Raw genomic sequence first — 9,322 nt, 5'->3', positions numbered from 1 at the left:
AGTAACCTTGCCAGGTTGCATAGATCTTTGAATTGAATAAACAATGTTAATTGAGATATTACCAAATTAAGCACATTTTAATACTACATGATAAATGTTCTTACAGTCAATGAAGTCAATAGGCCTATGCTGTCAAACCATTTTCAGCTATTTTAATCAGTGGATGTACAAATAATTTGTTTGATATATAGGCTACATGCATCACTTATTATCACAAAATGATTTTTATAGAAAAGTATATATAAAAAAATAAAGTTTTATATAGAAAATTATAACAGAATAGATAATATAATAGATCATATTTAGATAAAATAATAATAAAATATATTAACAATATATAAACATAAGTTATCATTGTTAAAACAATTTATTGAATAATTATACATTTTTAAGGATTCATATATCCATTTAAAAGACAGTACTGCAGAGCTGAAAAAGAACCGCATATAAAGGTTTAATAAATCTAATGCAATTGAAACAACATTACCTATTGTGAGTATCGTCAAATTTACAAAGATTCACAAAAAGAATCCCATTTAAGTCAGTTGAGTGGTCTAGTTATCGATACTAATCTTCATGAATTTTGTCTCACTCTAAAAGTTGAATGTGAGGAACAGAGAGCATGAGTGTGTGCGAAACTGTCAAAGACAAGCCGAGCGCCCTGAGAATCCCCACGCAAGGCACACCTTATTAAACACTGCCTGATAGGGTCAATAGCCCGCTCTCCCAACACCACCCTAGAACAATTTCAATTTTAATAGCTTTTACTATGTATTTCACAAGCAAGCCCCCATTGAAATAGAGCCATCAAAAAGTCTCGCCGACAGATTCAAGCCCGGGAGCTTGGCGTAATTATCCCAGCGGACGCGCGCCTGTGTAAGGTAGTTCAACCTCGTTCATCATCTCCAGCAGGCCCCGGACTCTGCCTGCTAATTTCATCCCCAGGATTAGCTTTGCTCACTTGTCTATCTTGTTATATTTCTTGAGGGTGAAATATCGCCTTCCACTTTTAATAAGGCTGCGCGGGGCCACGCACCGTTGCCTGCGCACGGCATACGCGCGGAAAAAGGGGCAGAAGGGGTGCAAAACTTTGCCGCGCGCTCTTCTGGGGAGTGACCGGAGAGAAAGAGTGAAGGTGAAAGCGTATGCCTGCGATACCTGCAGGGCAATGCAAGCTGTTTGCTCTCTGAATAGAAAAGAAAAAGAGGTGTGTGGGAGCTCTGGGCCGTGCGCGCTGATACACCTCCAGAGAATGCTCGTGCGCGCTGATATTAGCAGACGCTCGCGAGGCGGAGAACGAGCGTGACATCTTATTAAACTTGTGGATCAAATCCGCGTATCCTCAGATCATTTGCCATCCGTTTGTCACCTTCACCCTCCACCCCACGCGCCCTGTGCTTAATTACAATGTATTGTGTTTAAAGGGGCAATTAAAGCCATCACACCAATGGCGTGTTGGACTTTAATTACCCATTGACAATAAGGCTGAATGCTGCTGCTGTGTACTTGTAATAGCTTACAGTGCACCAAATGACGTTTATTTTGGCTCTTTGTTTTAGAACATAAGCTAACACTTACAAATAACTGGTAACTTGCATTAATGAAGGCATTATTAGAAAATGTATAATGCAAATCAGTAGTTAATGTACATCTATTAAACAATATACTATAATGTTTTGTTGTTGTTGTTGATTAATGTTTTTAGACCCGGCATTGTCCAACAATTTTTTTTTATATATTTATTTTTATTTTGCTTTGTTTTTAATCTTTTTTTATAAACAGAAACTGGGAAACAGAACTAATAGAAGTGTATTACCATTTTTTAATTATTCTATTTTATTTATAATAATAATATACATTGTATTAACAATTATATATTCATTTGAATCATTTTAAGTCATCCTGCAGCCCCTTTCTGGCCCGCTGTTACTTTGCATACTGTATTATTACATTTTGTTGTGGCAGTGACCACTTAATACAATGAATTGTGTCTCTGCAGGCAAAAGTTAACTTAGTTTAACCTTAAAATAGGTGGACCGTGTTATCAAATATGTGCCTGACAGTCCAGGCCAAAAGCTTGAGGAAAAAACCTAGACCTAATTACATTCGGATCACAGTGACATGAAGTATTTCAAAACACTGCTAGCTATTATTCTGTTTCTGCTCACCTTGAAATATTCAAGAGCTCACATATCACTCATTCATCGGCCAGAAAAATTGAAAAGAGAGACGGCAAAATATAATTAACCTTGTTACAGCCAGGTCAAACAACCGATTGTTATTCGTTTCATATGACAGCGCTTTGAGGCAATATTTTCCCAGGGAGACTCACTGCATACGACATAAATTGAGATAAAAATGAAAACAAGAAACCTGAATTAATACTACTGTACTGTATCAAATAAAAAGCTTCTTGGCACCTGTGAGATACCCTTAAGCAGTTTAGAGGTAAATCGCTATTGAACCAGATCCATTTAGCTACTGGAGCTTATTGCTTCAGACTTTCATCACAGAGGCCGGCTAACATTTGATACTTCATCATCTACCCATGGCCTCACAGGAGCCACTGAGAGCACCTGACACACACACTGCTTACGGATACAATACCTCAGTGTTAAAATGAAGTGAATTTATAACAACAATATTAATATTCTGATTTTTTTTAGATATAAGATTCTTTATACACAACCTTGTAGGATTGTAAATGTGCATTGTGTTGCTTTAACAAGAAATCCCAAAAGTCATGAAAATGCATTATTTATAATCACAATGTACCCGATCATTAGGTTTGTTGGATCAATTTATCAATGTTATTCATTTAAATGAATTAGCATATTTGAAATGAATGAATGAGCAAGTACAAACTGGTAAGTGCATGATTAGACAGTGTTATTGAACTGTCTCTCTGGTGGTCCAGACTTGATCTGGTCTTGGTGTTTCCTGCTTAATTAAGACTCAGCTGTCACATTGTTCATTACTTCTGCAACCCTCTTGTGAGTGAATTGCCTCCGTCCATTAATATTTACAGCCTAATATCTGCAACCCCGAGAAGCCACAGCACTCAAATTATACGTCAGATAATTAAAAGAATAATTATGAATGGTCAGCAAGGTATGAGCCATATTTCATAGATGATTGTGTGTTTATTTTCCATTTTTCACAGTTTAAATGTATTTTGTATGCAGATAAGCACAGGACACTTTTTAATTAACCGTGAGGGGCATTACAAGCAACTTAGTTGTAAAATATTTTGTATTTATCATGCATATACTCAAAAACAGGTAGAATTATGGGTTAAAATATACAATATTTTATAGTATTATCATCATTTAATTATTTACTATCATAATTTATGAATAATAATTAGAAGCATTTTATGTTTCCTCTTTATGGTTTTACTCACTCAATTAATTTTCATAAAAAAAGGAACGAGTTTTGTGACGCTCTTGATGACACATAAGCATAGGCGTATGAGGTCATCATCATTTATTCTTATATTACACAAATGCAATCCATCTTAAAGATGATTCCGCTAGTATTCAGTACACTCTGCTCCAGCCCCCAACCCTCCATACTGTCCTATACAATGTGCCACACTTCTCCACTCTCATAAAGACGGTCATTAATTGAATCACATAATTTTCCTCCCTGCCTCCCACAAAAGGCCATTTGCAACTTCAGGTGTGGCGGGATAATGGGGGATGATATTTCTATCCAACAATGCCAGGGGCAGACTCTGATCATTTTCTCTTCTGAAGGTTAAACTTGGATAACCTGCCTTTGGCATTTAATCAGCTACTTGTTAAATACTCTTTTGGTAATAAAATAATTTAAAATTTTATTGCTTCTCAAATAAGGCTCTTTTTAAATGGATTTAACGACTTTGTTAAGGCTTTGCTGAACGCATCCCTAGTTAGGCTAGTGTGTAAAAGCCTAATGGTAATGATATGCTTTACAGCTTGCAAAATCGCAATGATATTCATTAAAATGACTTTGGTAATCACTGTGCGTAAATTAGAAATACCTGTCCCGTTGGCAGACGTTTAAAGGGATAGCATCCCACCAGACAGCATTCAGCACTATAAAAGTCTGCGTGGTTTCTAGAAAAGGAATAGAGATATATGAGTGTTTGCGCTTTAAAAGACAATCCTTATCTAATTTAGAGATATCATTAATGCATCACTTTATGATAACTCGCATTTATCAATTTGGGTTATTGTTAATTTTACATTTACAAATACACATTTAATATTTCAAGTTGTATTAATTAAAATTGTATTCTGAATAAATATGAATTCACTGTATTTATTCATTTACGTTAACCTAGAATAAGTGCTGTTAAAATTATTGTTCATTGTTAGTTTATGATACCTAATGCTTTAACTGGTTTTACACATTCTAGTATATATTTAACATTAGCATTTAGTTTTCAGTCATAATTAATGCAATACTTTATGATAACTAGCATTTATTAGTCTTGGTTAAAGTTACTTTACATTATACAAAAACATTTTTAACACTTAAAGTTGTATAAATTAAAATGATTGTATTATGAACAAACATGAATGAACAATATTTATTAATATTATTTTAATATTAAATAATTTACATTAAGCTAGATTAACGCATGCTGTACAAATTGTTGTTCATTTTAAGTTCCTGATACATGCATTAATTAATGCTAATTTTACATAGTGTATTTTAAACATTTCAAGTTATACAAGTTAAAATTAATGCATTATGAACAAACATGAATTAACAATATTTATTTTTTTACAGTAACTTAGATTAATAAATGCTGTAAAATTGTTGTTCATTTTTAGTTCCTAAAAAATTCAAATTTCAAATTTGAATTTTACATATACTAGTGCATTTTTAATGCTGTATAAAGTTGTACAAGTTAAAATTAATGTATCAAGAACAAACATGAATTAACAATATTTATTCATTTACATTTAAGACTTTATTTATTTGAACCTTATTATAAAGTGTTGCCAGTTTAGACAGTTGGCAACATTAAGTAATTTTGGGAGGAAAAAGCCCTGTACAGTGTTGACGTCACTCTTGGTCAACTAGAGACCGCCAAATACACACACAAAACATATAAAAGGTCCGATGTATTATTTGGAGGGAAAAAAACAGCTTTCACCTTCCAACATTTTCTTCTGAAGACTATCTGCCCTTCAGAGTCCAGATATGGTCGTGCTTCCTGTCCAATGACACCCGTATAAATGGCCTTATTATCTCCCATTGGGGTGGGGGAATCTGGTGTGGTCTGGTCCAGTGAATCACCAGCAAGCTCTCCTTTTTTGGCCATGCTCCAGCTCTTGTTTTCTCATTAGGTTCTAGTGCCTGTTAATGACAAAGTAACAATAACTCACCTGGATTAAAAGCCTAAATCTGCAGTTGAGTGGCAGCGTGACCAGCTAATGAGGTGCATTTGGGTAAATTGTTGACAGTGCTCTTCACGGAGAAGGAGGGGCTATCTTTAATTTACCAACGCTATGACAACAGCGGAAAGAGCAAAGTCAAGCAGATGAAGATGAATACACCGGTTGGGTCCCCGGGAACTTCTGCATTAGTGCATGACAACCTAAAATGCTCTTGTCACCAATGAGCGTCACATTCGCCTGTGGGCACTTAGTGGGGGAATAAGAAGCCGTCAGGATGACAGATTACCAAAGACGGGGACTTGTGGGGAAAAATGAGAAATGAACATTTGGTGGCGGCAGCACACGAAGGCTGACAGTTACGTGATATGCTCATGTCAATTTAATAATTCTGTCACCGGTCGAGTGCAAAGAGGGAACGTATGAGAGAAGTCATTAACTTCATACAGGCCTTCATATTCTGTGAAGGGTTATGTTAGAGCAACTCTTCGGAGATTTCAAAAACAACACATTGTTTAGACCTGGGTTTGCATGTTTCACATGTCAGCGTTAAGGAAAGAAATGCAGCCCATGTGAGAATGCATGAAACTCATTGTTCAGAAATGTGATGTGCTTGAAGATTACTTGACTTTCTGATTAATTGGTCAGAATCTAATAATCTGCAGACAAGCAGCATATCTCAATTTGTTTTTGTTTTGTACTGAAATATAATTTTTTGAACTTAAAATTATATTTCAGTACAATTATTTTCTTACAGGGTTGTTTCACATGCTGAGGTGCATTTCACTGCATGTGTATATTAACACAGCAATATCACAATCCAGATTAATAAAATTACAATACATGATTATTCTTTCATGTATATCTTTCAATTAGACAGTTTTTACTCTGTAGTCTCAGTTATATAGTGGGAGCTTGGAAGTTCGGAAAAGAAAAAAAGAAAACATTGGCCAATCTCCCAAAAACAAATAGTGTTGTAACTGAATAACTATTTAAACGTACACGCTTTATATATATAAAAAAAAATAATAAAAAGTTTAATATTACTTCATATGTTTACTCATTTTAATAAACAACTATATTGTAAAGTGGTAATGCTATAGTCTCAGTTAGGCTACTGTAGAAAAGAAAAGAACTCTAAAACACAAATTGTGTTGTGACTGTCTTTGTCCAGCAGATGGCCATAAAGAGTTGATGGATACAATTATGTTCGTGTACGTGCTCTTTTGTACAACAATCCATTGTCACGTCTATATTTCGATAAATTACATATTCAAACACTTGGATCTGTTTATAAGGTTAATGAAAAACAATGGGACCACTATACATGTAAAGCAAAAAATATATTATCTAAAAAAAGTCCAGAAATACGCAGCACAACTAAATATCACAGTGTTACTGTCACTGATTTTGTTTTTATTTGGAGCATGGTTTTACTTCAGTAACAGTATTGACGCAACGCATTTGTGAACTGCGTATTTATGGTAAAAAGTAGAAACTTGCCTATAAAACACACCTGGGCTGCGTTTCCCAAAAGCAAAGTAAACTTAAGCTGATCGTAAAAACGATCGCAAGAGTGAGCCCGGCTCACACAGTGCGATTTTGGCCACGATTTGGTCGTCTGAGACAAATTTTGAAAATCCTAAAAGATTCCTATAATCCTAGGCTAAAATCGGTTGTCTAGATCGCTGGTTTGACATGTTCACCGACAGCCGATTAATGGCCGTTGCGATCAATTTTTTCCTCCGATTAAATTCTGGCAGTGTCAGAAGATTTCAGACACTTTCCTGCAGTGTGACATCTCCTACGACGACCGTCAAACCAAGAACCAATAGGAGCACTGAACTTGATGACGCAATTAGCGCGACAACTTCAAACCATTCATTATTTGTAAAAACAATACATGTACAAAGTAAAAAGTTTACTTAGTTTATTTATTAAGGGGCAGGATGTTTAAACTCGAATAACAAAGTTACCTCAAGTTCGCTCTGTAGAACTGGAAGTCCATAAAGTCCTCTTTCGCCCAGCCATGACTTGCTCCACACACGTCGTCTTTTTTTTTTTTTTTTACACATCAAGGCATGTAATTAATAAAACTAACGCTACACGTTGCTGTTGTTTGCTAGCTACCATTATAGCGAGAGAACGCGGGTCACGTATTGATGACGTAAAACTCCGGACAAGTCTTCTTGAGTACTTTACTTTTCTCACTATGGGCAATAAATGAGTACGTCCGTTTTTGTAAAAAAAGTAAAATAAAATAAAAACGTACGTCCGTTTTTATCGCGTCTTGACTGTCGTACAGTCTGACATTAAGACAACTGAGATCCTACAGTCTGACATGGGGATCATGTTCGTACAGTGTGACAAGCAACAATCGCAAAAGACTATTTATAAAAAAAAAAAATATATTCGCACAGTGCGAGTTAAGGCTTTGAGTGGTTTAACAAACATCAAAACATTGGGGGTTGCATTTAAACAGTTTTTATTTATTCAAGTTTGTGGTTTGTTCCACATGATCTGCAAAAGACATTGCACAATGGGATTAGTCCTAACTACATATGGAAAAGAATAGTTAATGTTGCACAACATATATTAAAACATAATTAGTCACGATTAAACAATGTTACCTGACAAATCTGGCAAGATAATTGGCACTGAAATGGAGGGCCTTGGAAATCTCATCTCCTCCAGTGCCAGTCTCCTCTCTTCCAAAGCCAGCTTGGCCTTCTTGAGTTCAATGATTTGCTTCTTAAAGTAAAGTTGTTGTCCATCTCATTGGTCTCTTTAAGAGATTGTCTTTTAGAACATCTAGTTTCTCTTGCTCCAGCTGCACTAAGTCCTGACTACAACACAGACATTTTCAAATCGCTGAGGAGTTGTGGCTGTAGCCTGAACAATTGAAGATGGAGGCTGGGGAATGGATGGACTGTTGGGAGGACTGGGAGATAGGGGTCTGCCAATAGGAGGTGAGCCTGATTGCTCTTGTGAGCATGATGGGCCTGGCTTAGGTTCAGGTTGACGCAACCCTACTCCTCCATGGAGGTCAATACCACCACAAATCCCATCGGAGGCAGTTGTTACAAGGATTGACAGTGCCGTTTCTTCTTCTGCTGTAAGAAGGGGGGCGTCATTAGGCCCACCACCTGTTTTATTAATTGTTGTCCTCTGCAGTGCCCTTTTTCTTTTAGCAAGGCTTGAATAGTCCTGCTGTCACGATGCACACACGAGGAGGACACCGGAACACACAGACGAGGACGTAACCTCAAATAATAGTCTTTAATATAGCCATCAGAACAAGGCCAGGCTTACATACAGGAAACACCAGGGGTAACGAGTCAACCAGACGACATTACACTGAACAGACAGGACTATAAATACACAGGATAATTAGACAAACACGGCTGGACAAGCATTAACTAATAATCACATCAGACAAGGACAGGAAACAAACCAAATATGGAAACAAGAGGCGGGAACACGACACACACGACAGAGGACTGACACCTGCCACTTCTTCCTGACCTCCTTCCCCTGATCTTTTAATGCCCCTTGTTGCAGTGTTTTGTAGCAATATCGTCCCAGATTTTTTGTTTTTCTTTATTTGTATGACTGCCCTTAAACCTGCTGAAAATGATATGTTTTTGCCGCTCCACCTCCTCTACAATAATATTAATTTCCGCTTTTTTAAAAAATGTCTTTTCTTTGTTTTTTGGTTTCAGCCATTTTGCTAGTGTTTCCACCCCTAGGTATGTGCTTGTATAGATTTCTCTCCTAGTAGCAAATGCACATCAGGTGAAGATAATTAGGCTAAACCTTTCCAAAATAAATGTAAGAGCCATAACTTATTTGTTTATTTATATAGATGTGAAATAAGCAATTGTGTGGATAAAGTAATTGATCAATAATTCTGCTTAAATAATTAAGGTTTC

The sequence above is a fragment of the Barbus barbus genome, assembly GCF_936440315.1.
Source record: "Barbus barbus genome assembly, chromosome: 30".
Classification (NCBI taxonomy): domain Eukaryota; kingdom Metazoa; phylum Chordata; class Actinopteri; order Cypriniformes; family Cyprinidae; genus Barbus; species Barbus barbus.
The sequence above is the reverse complement of the archived record's forward strand: the minus strand, read 5'-3'. Positions refer to the sequence as shown.